Consider the following 20,167-nt stretch of genomic DNA (forward strand, 5'->3'; position numbering starts at 1 on the left):
GAGGCAAAAATGCAGGAACCTTTCCTGCTACTCAGGAGGCATGATGGAAAAAAAATCTGGGACCATATCCTGGTACTAAGGACACATGAGGCAAAAATGTAAAATCCCTTCCTGAGACACAGGGACCCTGAGTCAAAAGTGTAGGAACCTTTCAGAGTTACACAAGGAGCATGAGACAAAAATTCTGGAATCTCTCCTGGAACTCAGGAGGCACAAGGCAATAATGCAGGAACCTTTCCTGGTACACAGGACGCATGAGAAAAAGTGCAGGAGTCTTACCGGGTACTCAGGAGAAATGAGATAAAAATGCAGGAACCTTTCATGGGACACAGGAGGCATGGGGCAAAAATGCAGGAACCCTTCCTGGGAGACAGGAATCCTGAGATAGAAGGCATCAGTTAAAAATGCAGGAAACGTTCCTAGTACACAAGGAATATGTGGCAAAAATGCAGAAACCTTTCTGGTACTCAGGATGCAAGAGGAAAAATGCAGTAGTCTTTTCAGGTACAGAGGAGCATAAGCAAAAATACAGAAAGCTGTCCTGGTACACAGAAGGCTTGAAGAAAAATGCTGGACTCTTTCCTTCCATTAAGGAAGCATGAGGCAAAAATGCAGGAGCCTTTCCAAGTACACATGGAACATGAGGCAAAAAATGATTTCCTTGTACACTGGACGAATGAAGCAAAAATGCAGGAACATTTCTAGGAACTCAGAAGGCATGAGGCAAAAATGCAGGAAACATCCCATCTACTGAGGAGGCATGAGGCAAAAATGTAGGAAGCATTCCTGGTATACAGCAGGCAAGAAGTAAAAATGTAGGAATTGAGCAAGAGGCAAAACTGAAGGAACCTTTCTGGTAAACAAGACACATGAGATAAAAATGCAGAAGCCTTTAAAGGTATTCAGGAGGCATGAGGCAAAAATGCAGGAACCATTCCTGGTATGCAGGAAGCATGACAGAAAAAATGCAGGGACCTTTCCTGACATACAGGAGGCATAAAGGAAAAAATGCAGGAACCTATCCTGGTATACAGGACACGAGTCAAACATGTAGAAGCCTTTCCTGGTACAAAAGGAACATGAGGGAAAAATGCAGGAACCTTTCTGGTACACAGGATGCAAGAGACAAAAATGCAGTAATCTTTTCAGGTACATGGAAGCATAAGCATACCTTTCAACTTCATAGTGCAAGAAATCTGGACAAAGCCTGACAAAATGCAGGACAAAGGCCCAAAAATAGGGACAGATTTTTAATATTACTCTTATAAACATAGAAAGTTGCTAAAGTATCAGGGATTGTGTTAACATACATTTTCTGCATGATTTGAAGTCTGAAACCCAAATGTATGGCATTACTGACTTCATTTCCCAATAATTTTCCAGAAGACTACACATTTTATGAGGAACAGACCAAAAATATGATGCAAAAATCTGGACATTCTATGAAAATTTGGACAGTTGAGAGGTATGAGCATAAGCAAAAATACAGAAACCTTTCCTTGTATACACGAGGCATGAAGCATTCCTAGTACACATGGAACATGAGGCAAAAATGCAGGAGCCTTTCCTTGTATACACGAGGCATGAAGCATTCCTAGTACACATGGAACATGAGGCAAAAATGCAGGAGCCTTTCCTTGTATACACGAGGCATGAAGCATTCCTAGTACACATGGAACATGAGGCAAAAATGCAGGAGCCTTTCCTTGTATACACGAGGCATGAAGCATTCCTAGTACACATGGAACATGAGGCAAAAATGCAGGAGCCTTTCCTTGTATACACGAGGCATGAAGCATTCCTAGTACACAGGGAGCATCAGGCAAAAATGCATGAACCTTTCCTTCTACTCAGGAGGCATGAGCTAAAAGTGCAGATACCTTTCCTAGTACACATGGAACATGAGGTAAAAATGCAGTAACCTTTCCTGATACAGAGGAGGCATGAGGCAAAAATAGAGGAAACATTCATGGTACACAGGAGTCATGAGGCAAAACTTCAGGAGACTTATTTTTCTCCGGAGTAATGAGGCAAAAATGCAGGACCCTTTCCTGGTACACAGGCAGAAAGATGCAAAAATGCAGGAAGAATTCCTAGTACAGAAGATGCAAGAGGCAAAAAAGCAGTAACCTTTTCTGGTACACAGGAGCATAGGTAAAATGCAAAAACCTTTCCTGATGCAGAGGAGACATGAGGAAAAAATGCAGTAACCTTTCAGGTACACAGAAGGCATGAGGCAAAAATGTAGGACCCCATCTTAGTACACAGACAGGGTTAGACAAAACTGCAGAAACCTTTCCTTCTTCTCAGGAGACATGAGGAAAAAATGCAGGAACCTTTCCTGACATACAGGAGACATGAAGTAAAAAATGCAGGAACCTATCCTGGTACACATGACACATGAGGCAAAAATGTGGAAACCATTCCTGGGAAACAGGGAGCCTGAGGCAAAAATGCAGGAGCCTTTCTTGGTACAAGGAGCATGAGGCAAAAATGCTGGAATCTTTCCTTCCACTAAGAAGGCATGAGGCAAAAAGGCAGGAGCTTTTCCTAGTACACAGGGAACATGAGGCAAAAATGTAGAAACCCTTCCTGGTACACTGGATGCATGAAGTAAAAATGCAGGAACATTTCTAGGAACTCAGAAGGCATGAGGCAAAAATGCAGGAAACTACACTTTTACTCAGGAGGCATGAGGCAAAAATGCAGGAACATTTCATAGTACAGAAGGAACACGAGGGAAAAATGCAGGAACTTTTCTGGTACACAGGATGCAAGAGGCAAAATCCATTAATATTTTCAGGTACACAGGAGCTTAAGCAAAATGCAGAAACCTTTCCTAGTACACAGGTGGCATGAGCAAAATGTTGGACACTTTTTTTTCCTTCCACTAAGGAGGCATTAAGCAAAAATGCAGTAGCCTTTCCTAGTACTCAGGGAGCATCAGGCAAGAATGCATGAACCTTTCATTTTACTTAGGTGGCATGAGTGTAAAGTGCAGGTACCTTTCCTTGTATACATGGAACATGAGGCAAAACTGCAGGAGCCTTTTCTGGTATACTAGAGGCATGAGGCAAAAATTCAGTAACCTTTCCTGATACGGAGGAGGCAAGAGGCAAAACTAGAGGAGACTTTCTTTTATTCAGGAGTAATGAGGTAAAAATGCAGGACCCTCTCCTGGTACAAGGGAAGAAAGATGCAAAAATGCAGGAACCATTCCTACTACACATGATGCAAGAGATAAAAAAAACAGCAACCTTTTCTGGTACAGTGGAGCATAGGCAAAAACATTTTCTGGTGCATAGGAGACATCAGGAAAAAATGCAGGAACTTTTTTCTGGTTCATAGAAGGAGGAAAAAAATCAGGAACTTTTTCTGGTTCATAGAAGGTGTGAAGGAAAAAGGCAGAAACCTTTTTTGGTGCGCCAGAAGCATGATGCAAAAATGCAGGAATATTTTTTCTACTTATGAGACATGAGCCAAAATTTAGGTACCTTTCTTAGTATGCAAGGAACATGAGGAAAAATGCAGGAGCCTTTCCTGATATGCAAGAGGCATGAGGGAAAAATAGAGTAACCATCTATGGTACACATGAGGCAAAACTTCAGGAGACTTTCTTTTACTGAGGAGTAATGAGGCAAAAATGCAGGAACTATTCCTGGTATACATGATGTAGGAGGCAAAAATGCAGTAGCCCTTTCTGGTATACAGGAGCATAAACAATGTAGAAACCTTTCCTGGTGCACAGGAGGAAAGAGGTAAAAAGCAGGAACATCTTCTGGCACACAGAAGGCATGAAGCAAAAATGCAGGAACTTTTTCTGGTAAACAGAACATGTGTGGCAAAAATGCAGGAACTTTTCCTGGTAGACAAACACCATGAGGCAATAATATAGGAACCTTTCCCAGTACTCAGACAGCATTAGGCAAAAATGCAGGAACCTTCCCTAGTGAACAAAGAACATGAGGGAAAATGCAGGAGCCTTTCCTGGTATTCAAGTGGCATGAGACAAAAATGCAGGAACCTTTCTTTATACACAGAAGGCATGAGGCAAAACTTCAGGACACTTTTACTCATTAGTAAGGAGTCAAAAATTCAGGAACCTTTCCTGGTACATATGGAGAATGAGGCAAAAATGTGAGAACCTTTCCTGGTAGACAGAATGCAAAAGGCAAAATTGCAGTAACCATTTTAAGTATGCAGGAGCATAGGCAAAAATGCATAAACCTTTCCTGGTGCACAGGAGACATGAGGTACAAATGCAGGAACTTTTTCTGGTTCACAGAAGGCAAGAAGAAAAAAGAAAGGAAGTTTTTCTGGTCCAGCAGAGGCACGAGATAAAAATGCAGGAAACTTTTCAGGTACACAGTAGGCATGAGGCAAACATGTAGGACTCCATCCTAATGCACAGGATTATGCAAAAATGCAGGAACCTATCCTTGTATGCAGGAGACATGAGGCAAAAATGCAGGAACATTTCCTGGTCCACTGTAGGTATGAGACAAAAATGCAAGAAACTTTCCTGGGAAACAGGAAGCATGAGGTAAAAATGCAGGTACCTTTCCTGGTTCTCAGGAGGTATGAGGAAAAAATGCAGGAGCCTTTCCTGGTACACAAGAAGAATGATGTAAAAATTCAGCAACTTTCCTGGTACAGGGGAGCATGAGACCAAAATGCAAGGGCCTTTCCTTGGACAGAGGGATCAGGAGGCAAAAATGCAGGAACTTTTCCTAGTACACAGGAAGCATGGGTAAAACTGCATGAACCCTTCCTGACACACAGGGGGCAGGAAGTAAAATGCAGGAACTTTTCATGGAACTGAAGCAAAAATACAGAAGGCTTTCATACTACACAGGAGACTTGAGACAATAATGTCAGAATCTTTCCTGGCATTCAGGAGGCATGAGGCTAAAATGCAGGAGCCTTTTCTGGTACAAATATCATGAGGCAAAAATACAGGACCCTTTCCTGATACTCAGGATGCAGAGGACAAAAATGCAGGAACCTTTCCTTCTAGTCAAGATACATAAGGCAAAATTGCAGGAACCACTCCAAATGCACAAGGAATATAATGCAAAAATGCATGAGCCTTTTGTGGTACACAGGAAGAAAGAAGCAAACATTTAGGAGCCATTCATGGTACTCAGGATGCACAAGTCAAAAATGCATGAACCTTTCATTGCACAGAAGAGGCATAAGGCAAAAATGTAGGAGTCTTTCCTGGTAGACTGAGAGCCTTAGCAAAAATGCAGGAACCTTTACTGGTACACAGGAGGCATGAGGCAAAAATACAGAAGCCTTTCATACTACACAGGAGACATAAGGTGATAATGTTGGAATCTCTCCTGGTATTCAGGAAGCATGAGGCAAAAACACAGGACCCTTTCCTGATACTTAGGCTGCATAAGGCAAAAATGCAGGAACCTTTCCTTCTACTCAGGGCGCATGAGGCAAAACTGCATGAACCTTTCCTAATATACAAGGAACATTAGACAAAAATGCAAGAGCCTTTCCTGGTACACAGGAAGAAAGAGGCAAAAATGCAGGAACCATTCCCGGTATTCATGAAAGCATGAGTCAAAAATGCAGGAGCCTTTCTTTGTACACAGGAGGCACAAGGCAAAAATGTAGGAGCTTTTCCTGGTACACTGAGAGCCTTAGGCAAAAATGCAGGAATCTTTCATGGTACACAGGAGGCAGGATGCAAAAATGCAGAAAGTTTTTCTGGTACACAAGAAGCATGAAGCAAAGATGGAGGAACCTTTCTTAGTACACATAATTTATGAGGGAAAAATGCATGAACTGTTCATGGTACTCAAGAGGCATGAGGGAAAAATTCAAGATCCTTTTCTGATACACAGGGAGCATAAGGCAAAAATGCAGCAACCTCTCCTTCTACTCAGGGGGCATAAGGCAGAAATGCAAAAGTCTTTCCTGGTACTCGGAAGGCAGGAGACAAAAATGTAGGAACCATTCCTGGTATACAGCAAGCAAAAGGTAAAAATAGAACTGAGCAGGAGGCAAAAATGCAGGAACCTTTCCTGCTACTCAGGAGGCATGATGGAAAAAAAATCTGGGACCATATCCTGGTACTAAGGACACATGAGGCAAAAATGTAAAATCCCTTCCTGAGACACAGGGACCCTGAGTCAAAAGTGTAGGAACCTTTCAGAGTTACACAAGGAGCATGAGACAAAAATTCTGGAATCTCTCCTGGAACTCAGGAGGCACAAGGCAATAATGCAGGAACCTTTCCTGGTACACAGGACGCATGAGAAAAAGTGCAGGAGTCTTACCGGGTACTCAGGAGAAATGAGATAAAAATGCAGGAACCTTTCATGGGACACAGGAGGCATGGGGCAAAAATGCAGGAACCCTTCCTGGGAGACAGGAATCCTGAGATAGAAGGCATCAGTTAAAAATGCAGGAAACGTTCCTAGTACACAAGGAATATGTGGCAAAAATGCAGAAACCTTTCTGGTACTCAGGATGCAAGAGGAAAAATGCAGTAGTCTTTTCAGGTACAGAGGAGCATAAGCAAAAATACAGAAAGCTGTCCTGGTACACGGGAGGCATGAGACAAAAATGCAGGAGCATTTCCTAGTAGACAAAGAACATGTGGCAAAACTGTAGAAGCCTTTCCTGGTACACTGGACGCATGAAGTAAAAATGCAGGAACATTTGTAGGAACTCAGAAGTCATGAGACAAAAATGAAGGACCCTTCCCTTCTAATCAGGAGGCATGAGGCAACAATGCAGGAACCTTTCCTAGTAAGTAAGGAACATGAGGCAAAAATGCAGGAGCATTTCCTGGTACTCAAGAGGCATGAGGCAAAAATGGAGGAAGCTTTCCATATACACATGCAAAAACAGAGGAACCACCTGTAGTGCACAGGAGGCATGAGGCAAACATGTTGGAACCTTTCCTAGTAGACAGAGAGCATTAGGCAAAAATGCAGGAACCTTTTATTCTAGTCAGGTGGCATGAGGCAAAAATGCAGGAAACTTTATTTGTTCACAGTAGACATGAGACAAAAATTCAATAACATTTCCTGGTAAACAGGAGGCAAAACTGAAGGGACATTTCCTGGTACGTAGGAGGCAAGAGGGAGAAATGCAGGAGCCTTTACTAGTACAGGGGACCGTGAGACCAGAATGTAGGAACCTTTCCTCGTATACAGGGATCATGATGCATAAATTCAGGAACCTTTCCTGGTACAGGGGACCATGAGACCAAAATGTAGGAACCTTTCCTCGTATACAGGGATCATGGTGCATAAATTCAGGAACCTTTCCTGGCACATAGGAGGCATGAAGTAAAAATGCATGAACCTTCCATGGTACTCAGGAGGCATGAGACAAAAATACAGAAGCCTTTCATACTGCACAGGAGGCATGAGGCAATAATGCCACAATCAGTCCTGGTATTCAGGAGGGATAGGCTAAAATGCAGGTGCCTTCCTGCTACACAGGTATGATGAAGCTAACATTCTGGAAGCTTTCCTGGTACTCAGGCAGCATGAGGCAAAAACACAGAACCCTTTGCTGATACTTAGGATTCATAAAGCAAAAATGCAGGAACCTCTCCTACTCAGGATGCATGAGGCAAAACTGCAGGAACCTTTCATAATACACAAGGAACATAAGGCAAAAATACAATAGACTTTCCTGCTACTCGGGAGGCATGAGAGAAAAATGTAAGAAGCATTCCTGGTATACAACAGGCAAGAGGTAAAAATGTAGGAACCAAGCATGAGGCAAAACTGAAAGAACCTTTCCTGGTACTCAGGAGGCATGAAAGAAAAAATGCAGGAACCCTTCCTGGCATGCAGGACTCGTGAAGGAAAAAATGCAGGAACCTATCCTGGTACACAGAACACATGAGGCAAAAATGCAGAAACCCTTCCTGGGACATAGGGAGCCTGAGGCAAAAATGTAGGAGCCTTTCTTGCTAGAAGCAGCATGAGCAAAAATGCAGGAACCTTTCCTGATACACAGAAAGCATGAGATAAAAATGCAGGAAACTTATATGGTATTCAAGAAGCATGAGGGAAAAATGAAGGAACTGTGCATGAGGCAAAATGTAGGAGCCTTTCCTAGTACATAGAGAACATAAGGCAAAAATGTAGAAGCCTTTTCTGGTACACTGGATGCATGAGGTAAAAATGCAGGAACATTTCTAGGAAGTCAGAAGGCATGACGCAAAAATGCAGGAACCTCTCTTTCTACTCAGGAGGCATGAGGCAAAAATGTAGTATCATTTTCAGGTACACAGCAGCATAAGCAGAAATGCAGAAACTTTCTTGGTACACAGGAGGCATGAGGCAAAAATGCTGGACTTTTTCCTTCTACTAAGATGGCATGAGGCAACAATGCAGGAGTCTTTAATACACAGGGAAGATGAGGCAAAAATGTAGAAGCCTTTCCTGGTACATTGGATGAATAAGGTAAAAATGCATGAACCTTCCCTTCTACTCAGGAGGCATGAGCCAAAAAATGCAGGAACCTTTCCTGGGAAACAGGAAGCATGAGGCAAAAATGCAGGGACCTTTGCTGGTACTCAGGAGCCATGAAGAAGAAATGCAGGAGCCTTTCCTGTTACACAAGAAGCATGATGTAAAAATTCACAAACCTTTCCTGGTACAAGAGACCAAAATGCAGGAAGCCTTCCTCGTACACAGGGATCATGAGGGAAAAATGCAGGAACCTTTCCTGGCACACAGGAGTCATGAAGTAAAAATGCAGGAACCTTTCATGGTACTCAGGAGGCAAAAATACAGAAGCCTTTCATACTACACAGGAGGCATGAGGCAATAATGCCAGAATCTTAACTGGTATTCATGAGGCTAAAACACATGAGCCTTTCCTGCTACACAGGGATCATAAGGAAAAATGCAGGAACCTTTCCTTGTTCTCAGGATGCACAAGGGAAAACTGCAGGAACCTTTCCTGCTACACAAGAAAAATTGCAGGAGCCTTTTCTGATACACAAAGAGAAACAGGTAGAAATGCAGGAGCCATTCCTGGTACTCAGGAAGCATGAGTCAAAATGCAGAGTCTTTCTTTGTACACAGGATGTATAAGACACAAATGTAGGAGCCTTTCCTGGTACACTGAGAACTTTAGGCAAGAATGCAGGAACCTTTCCATGTACACAGGAGGCATGAGGCAAAAAGGCAGGAAGTGTTTCTGGTGCACAAGAAGCATGCAACAAAAACTGAGGAACCTTTCTTGGTATACTGGATTTATGAGGGAAATATTCCTGAACATTTTCTGGTACTCAGGAGGCATGACGCAAAATTTCAGGAACCTTTTCTGGTACACAGGGAGCATGAGGCAAAAATGCAGGAGCCAAACATAAGGCAAAAATGCAGTAGCCTTTTCTGATACTCAGGAGGCATGAGACAAAAATGTAGAAACTATTCCTGGTATATAGCAGGCAAGAGGGAAAAAATGCAAGAACCCTTCTTGGGACACAGGGATCCTGAGACAAAAATTCATGAGCCTTTATTGGCACACAAGGAGAATGAAGCAGCAATGTAGGAACCTTTCCTTGTACTCAGGAGGCATGAAGCAAAAATGTAGAAACCTTTCCTGATATACAGAAAGCATGAGACAAAAATACAGGAAACTTTTGTGGTACTCAAGAAGCATGAGGGGAAAATGAAGGAACTGTGCATGAGGCAAAAATGCAGGAGCCTTTCTTGGTACACAGGGAGCATGAGACAAAAATGCTGGAATCTTTCCTTCCACTAGGGAGACATGAGGCAAAAATACCGGAGTCTTTCACACTACACAGGAAGCATGAGGTAAAAATGCCAGAATCTTTCCTGGTATTCAGGAGGCATGAGGCTAAAATCCAGGCACCTTTCCTGGTACACAGGTATCATGATTCAGAAATGCAGGAAGCTTTCCTGGTACTCAGGTGCCATGAGGAAAAAACACAGGACCCTTTCCTGATACTCAGGACGTGAGGCAAAAATGCAGAAACCATTTGTAATACACAAGGAACAAGAAGCAAAAATGCAGGAGCCATTCCTGGTACTCAGAAAGCATGAGTCAAAAATGCTGGAGACTTTCTTTGTACACAGCAGGCATGAGGCAAAAATGTAGGAGTCTTTCCTGCTACACTGAGAGGATTACACAAAAATGCAGAAACCTTTCCTAGTACACAGGAAGCATGAGGCAAAAATACAGGAAGTTTTTCTGGTACAAAAGGAGCATGAGGCAAAAATGGATGAACCTTCCTTAGTACACAGGACTTATGAGGGGAAAAATGATGAACCTTCCCTGGTACTTAGGAGGCATGAGGCAAAAATGCAAGAACCTTCTGTGGTACATAAGATGCATGAAATAAGACGCAGGAGCCTTTAAATGTATTCAACAGGCATGCTGTAAAAATGCAGGAACCTTTCATGGTATTCAGGAGTCATGAAGGAAAAAAATGTGGGACTCTATCCTGGTATGCAGAGCACATGATGCAAAAATGCAGAAACCCTTCCTGTGGCACAGGGTGCCTAAGGCAAAAATGTAGAAACCTTTCATGGTACACAAGGAGTATCAGACAAAAATGCAGGAATCTTTCCTGGTACGGAGGAGGCATAAGGCATACATTCAGGAACCTTTCCTGGTACACAGGCATCAAGAGAAAAAAGGCAGGAATTGAGCATGACGCAAAAATGCAGGAACCATTCCTGGTAAACAGGAGGCAAAAATGTAGGAGCCTTTCCAAGTACACAGAGAGGATTAGGCAAGAATACAGGATCCTTTCCTTCTACTCAGGAGGCATGAGGCAAAAATGCAGGAAGCTTTCCTGGTACAGAGTAGGCATAAGACAAAAATGCAAGAACCTTTCCTGTTAAACAGGAGGTATGAGGCAAAAATGCAGGGATCTTTCCTGGTACTCAGGAGGCATGAGGGAAAATGCAGGAGTCTTTCTAGGTCCACCAGAAGCATAATGTAAAAATTCAGGAACTTTTCCTGGTTCAGGGGGGCATGAGACCAAACTGCAGGAACCTTTCCTCATATACAGGGAGGAGTAGGCAAAAATGCAGGACCCGTTTCTGGTACAGAGTAGGCATGTGACAAAAAATGCAAGAACCTTTCCTGGTAAACAGGAGGCATTAGGCAAAAATAGAGGAACCATCTATGGTACACAGGAAGCATGAGCCAAACTTCAGGAGACTTTCAATTACCTCAGGAGTAATGAGGCAAAAATATAGGACCCTTTCCTGGTACACAGGAAGAAAGAGGCAAAAATGCAGGAACCTTTCCTGGCACACAGAACGCAAGAGGCAAAAATGCAGTAAACTTTTCCAGTACACAGGAGCATGGGCAAAAAAGCAGAAATGTTTTCTGGTGCTCAGGAAGCATAAGGAAAAAATGCAGCAACTTTTTTCTGGTACACAGAAGGCATGAGGCAAAAATGCAGGAACCTTTTCTGGTACACAAGAGGCATGAGGAAAAAATGTAGCAACCTTTCCAAGTACACAGAGAGGATTAGGCAAAAATAGAGAAAGGTTTCCTTCTACCTAGGAGGCATGAGGCAAAAATGCAAGAGCCTTCGTGGTACACAGGGGGGAAGAGGCAAAAATGCAGGAGACATTTCTGGTACTCAGGAAGCATGAGTGAAAAATGCAGTAGCCTTTGTACACAGAAGGTATGAGGAAAAAATGTAGGAGCCTTTCCTGGTACACTGAAAGGATTAGACAAAAATGCAGGAACTTTTCCTGGTAAACAGGAGGCATGAGGCAAAAATACAGGAATTTTTCTGGTATACAGCAGTCAAGAGGAAAAACTCAGGAACTGAGCATGAGGCAAAAATGCAGGAACCTTTACTGGTACACAGAACACGACAAAAATGCAGGAACCTTTGCTGGTACACAGAACATGAGACAAAAATGCAAGAGCCTTACCAGGTACTCAGGAGGCATTAGGTAAACATGCAGGAACCTTTCCTGGTACACAGAGAGCCTGAAATAAAATTCAGAAACCTTTCTTGATATACAAGCAGCATGAGGCAAAAATGCAGTAACCCTTCATTATAGTCAGGAGGCATGAAACAAAAATGTAGAATCCTTTCCTGATGCACAGAAGGCATGAGACAAAAATGCAGGAAATTTTTGTAGTACTCAGGGAGCAGGAGGAAAAAATGTAGGAAATGTGCATGAGGTAAAAGTGCAGGTACCTTTCCTAGTATGCAAGGGAGCCTGAGGCAAAAATGCAGGAACCTTTCCTGGTACTCAGGAGGCATGAGGCAAAAATGAAGGAACTGTTTCTGGCATACAGTAGGCATGAGACAAAAATGCAAGAACTTTTCCTGGTAAACAGGAGGTATGAGGCAAAAATAGAGGAACCATTTGCAAAACGTCAAGAGACTTTCTTTTACTCAGGAGTAATGAGGCAAAAATGCAGGAACCATCCCTGGTACGCACGATGCTAGAGGCAAAATGCAGTAAACTTTTCCCGTACACAGGAGCATAGGCAAAAATGCAGAAACCTTTCCTGGTGCACAGGAGGCATGAAGGAAAAAGGCAGGACATTTTTCTGGTTCACCAGAGGCATGAGGCAAAAATGGAGGAACCTCTTCTGGTACACAAGAGACATGAGGATAAAATGTAGGAGCTTTTCAAGTACACAGAGGATTATTCAAAAATACAGGAACTTTTCTTTCTACTCAGGAGGCATGAGGCAAAAATGCAGGAACCGACCATGAGGCAAAACTAGAGGAGCCTTTCCTTGTTCACAGGAAGTAGACAAAAATGTAGGAACCTTTCTTGGCACAATGGAGGCATGGGGGAAATACAGAAGCCTTTCACACCACACAGGAGGCATGATGCAAAAATGCCAGAATCTTTCCTGGTATTCAGGAGGCATGAGGCTAAAATCTAGGAGCCTTTCCTGGTACACAGGTATCATGAGGCAAAAATGCAGGAAGCTTTCCTTCTACTAAGGATGCATCAGTCAAAACTGAAGGAACCCTTCCTAATACACAAGGAACATAAGGCCAAAATGCAGGAGCCATTCCTGGTACTAAAGAAGCACGAGTAAAAAATGCAGGAACCTTTCTTTGTACACAGGAGGCATGAGGCCAAAATGTAGGAGCCTTTCCTGGTACACAGAGCATTAGGCAAAAATGCAGGAACCTTTTCTGGTACACAGGGAGCATGGGGCAAAATTGCAGGAGCCAAGCATGAGACAAAAATGCAGAATCTTGTCCTACTCAGGAGGTTTGAAGTAAAAATGCAGCAACCTTTCTGGAAACTCAGGAGGCATGAGACAAAAATGAAGGAACCATTCTTATATACAGGAAGCAAGAGGTAAAAATGCAGGAACCAAGCATGAGGCAAAAATAAAGGAATGTTTCCTAGTACATAAGATGAAAATGCAAGAGCCTTTAAAGGTATTCAAGAGGCATGAGGCAAAAATGCAGGAACCTGTCCTGGTACTCAGGAGGCATGTAGTAAAAGAATGTGGGAACCTATCCTGGTACACAGGACACATGAGGCAAAAATGCAGAAACCCTACCTGAGACACAGGGAACCTGAGGCAAAAATACAGGAGCCTTTTCATGGTACACAAGGAGCATGAGACAAAATGCAGGAATCTTTACTGGTACTCAAGAGACAAAAGGCAAAAATGCAGCAACCATTACCTTGTACATAGGACACGAGACAAAAATGCAGGAGGCTTTCCAGGTAGTCTGGAGCTATCAGGCAAAAATGCAGGAACCTTTTCTGATAGATAGGGGGCATGACTCAAAAATGCAGAGACCCCTTCTGGGACACAGGGAGCCTGAGCAAAAATATAGGAACCTTTCTTGGTACACAAGTAGCATGAGGCAAAAATGCAGGAACCTTTCCTTCTACTCAGGAGGCATGAGGCAAAAGTGCAGGTACCTTTCCTAGTACACAAGGAACATGAGGCAAAAATGCAGGAGTCTTTTCTGGTACTCAGGAGGAATGAACCAAAAAAAGGAATCATTTGTGATACACAGGACGCAAAACTTCAGGAGAATGTTTTACTCTGGAGTAATGAGGCAAAAATGCAGGACCCTTTCCTGGTACACAGGATGCAAGAGGCAAAAATGTAGTAACCTTTTCCTGTACAGAGGAGCATAGGCAAAAATGCAGTAACCTTTCCTGATGCACAGGAGGCATGAGGAAAAAATGCAGCAACTTTTTCTGGTACACAGAAGGCATGAAGGAAAAAGGCAGTAACTTTCTGGTGCATCAGAGGTATTAGGTAAAAGTGCAGGAGTCTTTTCTGTTGCACAGGTGGAGTGAGGCAAAAATGTATGAGCCTTTCCTAGTACCCAGAGAGGATTAGGCAAAAATACAGGAACCATTCCTTCTACTCAGGTGGCATGAGGCAAAAATGCAGGAACCTTTCCTGGTAAACAGCAGGCGCAAGGCAAAATACAGGGACCTTTCATGGTACTAAGTAAGCATTAGGGAAAACACAGGAGACACAGCAGCATTTCCAGGTAGACAAGAAGCATGATGTAAAAATTCAGGAGCCTTTCTTGGTACAGGGGAACATGACACCAAAATGCAGAAACCTTTCTAGTATACAGGATGCAAGAGGCAAAAATTCTGTAAGCTTTTCAGGTACACAGGAACATGAGGCAAAAATGCTGAAACCTTTCCTGGTACACTGGATGCATGAGGTAAAAATGCAGGAGCATTTCTATGAAATCAGAATGCATCAGGCAAAAATGCAGGGACCTTCCCTTCTATTCAGGAGTCATGAGACAAAATGCAGGAAACTTTCCTGGTACTCAACAGGCATGAGGCAAAAATGGAGGAACCTTTCCTGATACACAGAAGGCATGAGGCAAAAATAGAGGAACCATCTGTGGTACACAGGAGGCATGAGGCACAACTTCAGGAGTCTTTCTTTTAATCATTAGTAATGAGGCAAAAATGCAGGACCCTTTCCTGGTAAATAGGGAGAATGAGGTAAATATGCAGGAACTTTTCCTGGTACACAGATGGCATGAGACAAAAATGCAAGAAGCTTTCCTTGTACTCAGGAGGCAAGAGACAAAAATGGGGGAATGTTTTCTGGTACAGATGGAGCATGAGGCAAAATACATGAACTGAGCATGAAGCAAAAATGCAGGAGCCTTTCCTGGTATACACGGAGCATCAGGCAAAAATGCAGGAACCTTTCCTTCTACTCAGGAGGCATGAGCAAAAGTGCAGGTACCTTTCCTAGTATGTGAGGATCATGAGGCAAAAATAGAGAAGCCTTTCCTGGTACTCAGGGGGCATGATGCAAAAATGCAATAACCTTTCCTGATACACAGGAGGTGTGAGGAAAAATAAAAGAACCATTCATGGTACACAGAAGGCTTGAGGAAAAAATCTTAGGAGACTTTTTTATTATGGAGTAATGAGGCAAAAATGCAGGATCCTTTCTTGCTACACAGGGCAAATGAGGCAAAAATACAGGAAGCAAAACGGAAAATGCAGTAACTTTTTCGGGTGCACAGAAGGATAGACAAAAATACCAAAACCTTTCCTAGTGCCCAGGTGTCATGAGGCAATATGCAGGAACCTTTCATGATACACAGAAGGCATGAGGCAAAAATAGAAGAACCATCTATGGTACACAGGAGGCATGAGGCAAAACATCAGGAGACTTTCTCTCACTCATTAGTAATGAGGCAAAAATGCAAGACCCTTTCCTGGTACACAGGGAGATTGAGGCAAAAATGCAGTAACCTTTTCAGGTACATTGGCAAAAATGTAGGAACCTTTCCTGGTACACAAGAGGCATGAGGCAAAAATACAGGAACTTTTTCTGTTACACAGAATGCATGAATCAAAAATACAGGAACTTTTTTCTGGTACACGAGGCAAAAATGCGGGAACTTTCTTGGTACACAGGATGCATGAGGCAAAAATGCAGGAACCTTTCCTGGTACACAGGAGGCATGAGGCAAAAATGCAGGAACCTACCATGAGGCAAAAATAAAGGAGTCTTTCCTGGTACACAGGAGACATGAAGTAAAAATGCAGGAACCTTTCATAGTACTCAGGGGGCATGATGCAAACGTACATAAGCCTTTTGGAGCACACAAAGAGCAAGAGGCAAAAATAGAGGACCCTTTCCTGTTACATAGTTGTCATGAGGCAAAAACGCCAAAGTCTTTCCTGGTATTCTCAAGGCATGAGGCTAAAATGCAGGAGACTTTCCTGGTATTCAGGCAGCATGAGGCAAAAACACAGGACCCTTTACTCAGGATGCATAAGGCAAAAATGCAGAGACCTTTGCTAATACACAAGGAACATAAGGCAAAAATGCAGTCGCCTTTCCTGGTACACAGGCAGAATGATGCAAAAATGCAGGCGCTATTCATGGTACTCAGGAAGCATGAGTCAAAAATTCCTTGTACACAGGAGGCATAACGCAAAAATGTAGCAGCCTTTCCTGGTACACCAAGAGCATTAGGCAAAAATGCAGGAACCTTTCTTGCTACACAGAATGCATGAGGTAAAAATGCATGAACTTTCATGGTACTCAGGAGGCATGAGGCAAAAATATCTTTTCTTGTACATAGAGAACATGAGGCAAAAATGCAGGAACCTTTCTTGCTACACAGGCGGTATGGGGCAAAAATGCAGGAATATTTTCTAAACAAGATGCATGAGGTAAAAATGGAGGAACCTTTCTTGCTACACAGAATGCATGAGGTAAAAATGCATGAACTTTCATGGTACTCAGTAGGCATGAGGCAAAAATATCTTTTCTTGTACATAGAGAACATGAGGCAAAAATGCAGGAACCTTTCCTGGTACTCAGGAGGCATGAGACAAAAATGCAGGAACCTTTCCTGGTATACAGGAGGCAAGACGTAAAAATGCAAGAACCAAGTATGAGGATAATAAAGGAACCTTTTCTGGTACTCAAGATGGATGAGACAAAATACAGGAGCCTTTAAAGGTATTCAAGTGGCATGAGGCAAAAATGAGGAACCTTTCCTGGTACTCTGGAGGCATGAAAGAAAAAATGCAGGAACCTTTCCTGGTACACCAGAGGCATGAAGGAAAAACTGCAGGAACATTTCCTGATATGCAGGAGGCATGAGGGGGAAAAAAGCAGAAACCCTTCTTGGGACACAAGGAGCCTGAGGAAAAAATGCAGAAACAATTCAGGGTACACAGGGAGCATGAGACAAAAATGCAGGAGCCTTTCCAGGTACTCAAGAGGCATGAGGTAAAAGTGCAGAAACCTTTCCTGGTAGGCAGGAGGCATGGGGGCAAAAATGCAGGAAACCTTCCTAGGACACAGGGAGCCTGAGGCAAAATGCAGGAACCTTTCCTTGTACTCAGGAGTAGTGAGGCAAAAATATAGGAACCTTTCCTAGTATATAGGGAACATGATGCAAAAATGTAGGAGCCTTTCCTGGTACACTGGATGGTTCCCATTCAGAAGCCTGAAACATCATAAGCCTGAAAATCAAAATCCTGAAACCAAAAGCCTGAAAATTTAGAATCCTGAAAACTCAAAATCCTGAAAGCCCAAAATCCTGAAAGACCAAAATCCTGAAACTCAAAATCCTGAAAACACAAAATAGACATACTGATGTAATTGTGGCTTTGCTATTGTTAGCCCTGTGGTGTTAGGTCATGCGTTGGGGTCAGGTAAGTGTGCGGTTGGTTTTATGTTAGGGTTAGGGGCGGTTTAAGTGAGTTAGGGTTAGGGCGCAGGTTAGGCATGTATGCAATAGTGACAAATATTGGGGTTAGGGGCGGTTTAAGTGAGCTAGGGTTAGGGCGCGGGTCAGGTGAGTGTGCGATAGTGACGGACCTTAGGGTTAGGGTTAGGGTCAGGGTCAGTTGGTAGATATTAGTGTCTTTATAGTGACATATTAGCATTATTTGTGTTTTCAGGATTTTGAGTTTCAGGATTTTGGTCTTTCAGGATTTTGGGCTTTCAGGATTTTGAGTTTTCAGGATTCTGAATTTTCAGGCTTTTGGTTTCAGGATTTTGATTTTCAGGCTTATGATGTTTCAGGCTTCTGAATGGGAACCCACTGGATACATGAGGTAAAAATACAGGGACATTTCCAGGAACTCATCAGGCATGATGCAAAAATGCCAGAACCTTTCCTTCTATTTAGGAGGCATGAGGCCAAAATGCAGGAACCTTTCCTGTTACACAATAGGCATGAGACAAAAATGTAGGAACCTTTCCTAGTACACAGGAGGCATAAGGCACAAATCAAGGAACCATTCCTGGTACTCAGGAGGTAGAGAACAATGCAGGAACCTTTCCTGGTACACATGGACCTTAAAAAAAAAGGGGGGGAATAGTAGTACATCTGGGGATGAATGATGAATCCTCAGCCATGGAGGTGGACAGTAACCACACCCTAGATTCACTGATCCCAAAGAGACAGAATTTGGATGCCCCTTTAGGGTCAGGAAACACAGGGGAGGCAGAAAACAGAGGGGGTAAAGGACCTTGAGATTTTTCTCAAACTAATGGTACTAAAGTAAACATCTGTAATGTCTGAAACATTTCTTCTAAACCAAATAAAGGTCTAACTTTTGTACCTGGATTTGTTGTAATGGAAAATTCTTTGGCACAAGATGTAGTAGCATTTTGTCTTCTATATAAGATTGTTTTTTGATGATTAAACCTCTGGTACTAACATAAACTCTTTTAAATTTCATAAATCTACCTTTACTCTTCCTATGCGCCAACTATGTGGCCTCCTTCCATTCCAGTGTTCTCAAAGATTTACATTTTAATGCTCATGAACATCAGTTATCACCTCAGAATCTCTCAAAGATCGAACTACAGGTAGTATCTAATTTACAAAATAAGAATTTAGTGATTTTACCTGCAGATAAGGGAGGTGCGGTGGTGGTCATGGACTGGCAGATGTACTACAATGAAGCCCAGGGACAACTAAGGGATGGCCAATGTTACATGCTTATGCCCCTAGATCCAACCTTCAGATTCAAGACAGAAATAGACACCTTCCTTAAGCAAGCCAGGGATGAGAGTATTACTTATTCTAACTTATACCATTTAACAGTGCAGGATCCCAAATCTCAGTATTTATATTTTCTGCCAAAAATACACAAGGATTACACAACCCACCAGGAAGACCCATTGTATCAGGCAGAGGGTCACTCACAGAACCACTTTCACAGTTTCTAACCCAGTATTTACAGCCCTTATTAAAGTTTATTAGAGCATGTATACAGGACAAAACCCAATTTTTGGGCATTATTTCTGACATGCAACTAGAACCGGGTTGGCTCCTATGTACACTTGATGTTATGGCTCTTTATACTAACATCCAACATTGGGCTGGCCTTTGTGCATTATAATATTGGTTAGAGAAAAGTGAACTTTATCCACCAGGATTTAATACATTTCTGATTTGTTTAGCTGAGCATGTTTTGACTAAAAATGTTCTTTATTTTCAGGACCAGTGTTATTGGCAAATACAAGGTACAGCAATGGGGGCATTGTTTGCCCCATTTATGCTGACCTGTTTATGGCTTATGTGGAAGATCACCTTATTTATGACCCAGGACACAATTTGTGTTTGGAGGAAATTGACATTTGGATGACTGTTAGCTAGTGTGGAGGGCTGATAGGAATCTGTTGAATATTTAAATAGAAACAAATGGGGAATCCATTTCACAGTTCATTAGCATCCAAACCCAATTACATCTTTGGATGTCCTAGTTAAAAACGAATGAGGATAACACTCTTGCTAGTGAAAGTTTTTGGAAATACCCACAATATAATTCCCTAGTTCATGCATCCAGCTTCCATCCAGAACATATCAGGAATATCCCCAAATTGCAGTTCCTTTGTGTTAAACGGGTTTGCTCCAATTTGGAGAAATATGATAACAGGGATGATCTGATACACAGATTTCAAAATAGAGGTTACAAATATGGTAACATTATTATTGCCAGTAACTGGGCCTCTAGCCAGGATAGGAAGGACCTATTGACATAAAGAACATTCTATGGTCCAAAAATCAGATCTGAGGTTGGTAACTACATATGGACAGAATACAAGAGTGTTTTTGATCATTAATAGGCATTGGAATATCCTCCTATTGAGATCATAGATTATCCGAGATCTTAGGTAATGGATGCTTCTTCATTTCGGAAAGGGAGAACACTTG

The sequence above is a fragment of the Protopterus annectens genome, chromosome 8.part0, assembly GCF_019279795.1.
Source record: "Protopterus annectens isolate FY-2018-M chromosome 8.part0, PAN1.0, whole genome shotgun sequence".
NCBI lineage: Eukaryota > Metazoa > Chordata > Ceratodontiformes > Protopteridae > Protopterus > Protopterus annectens.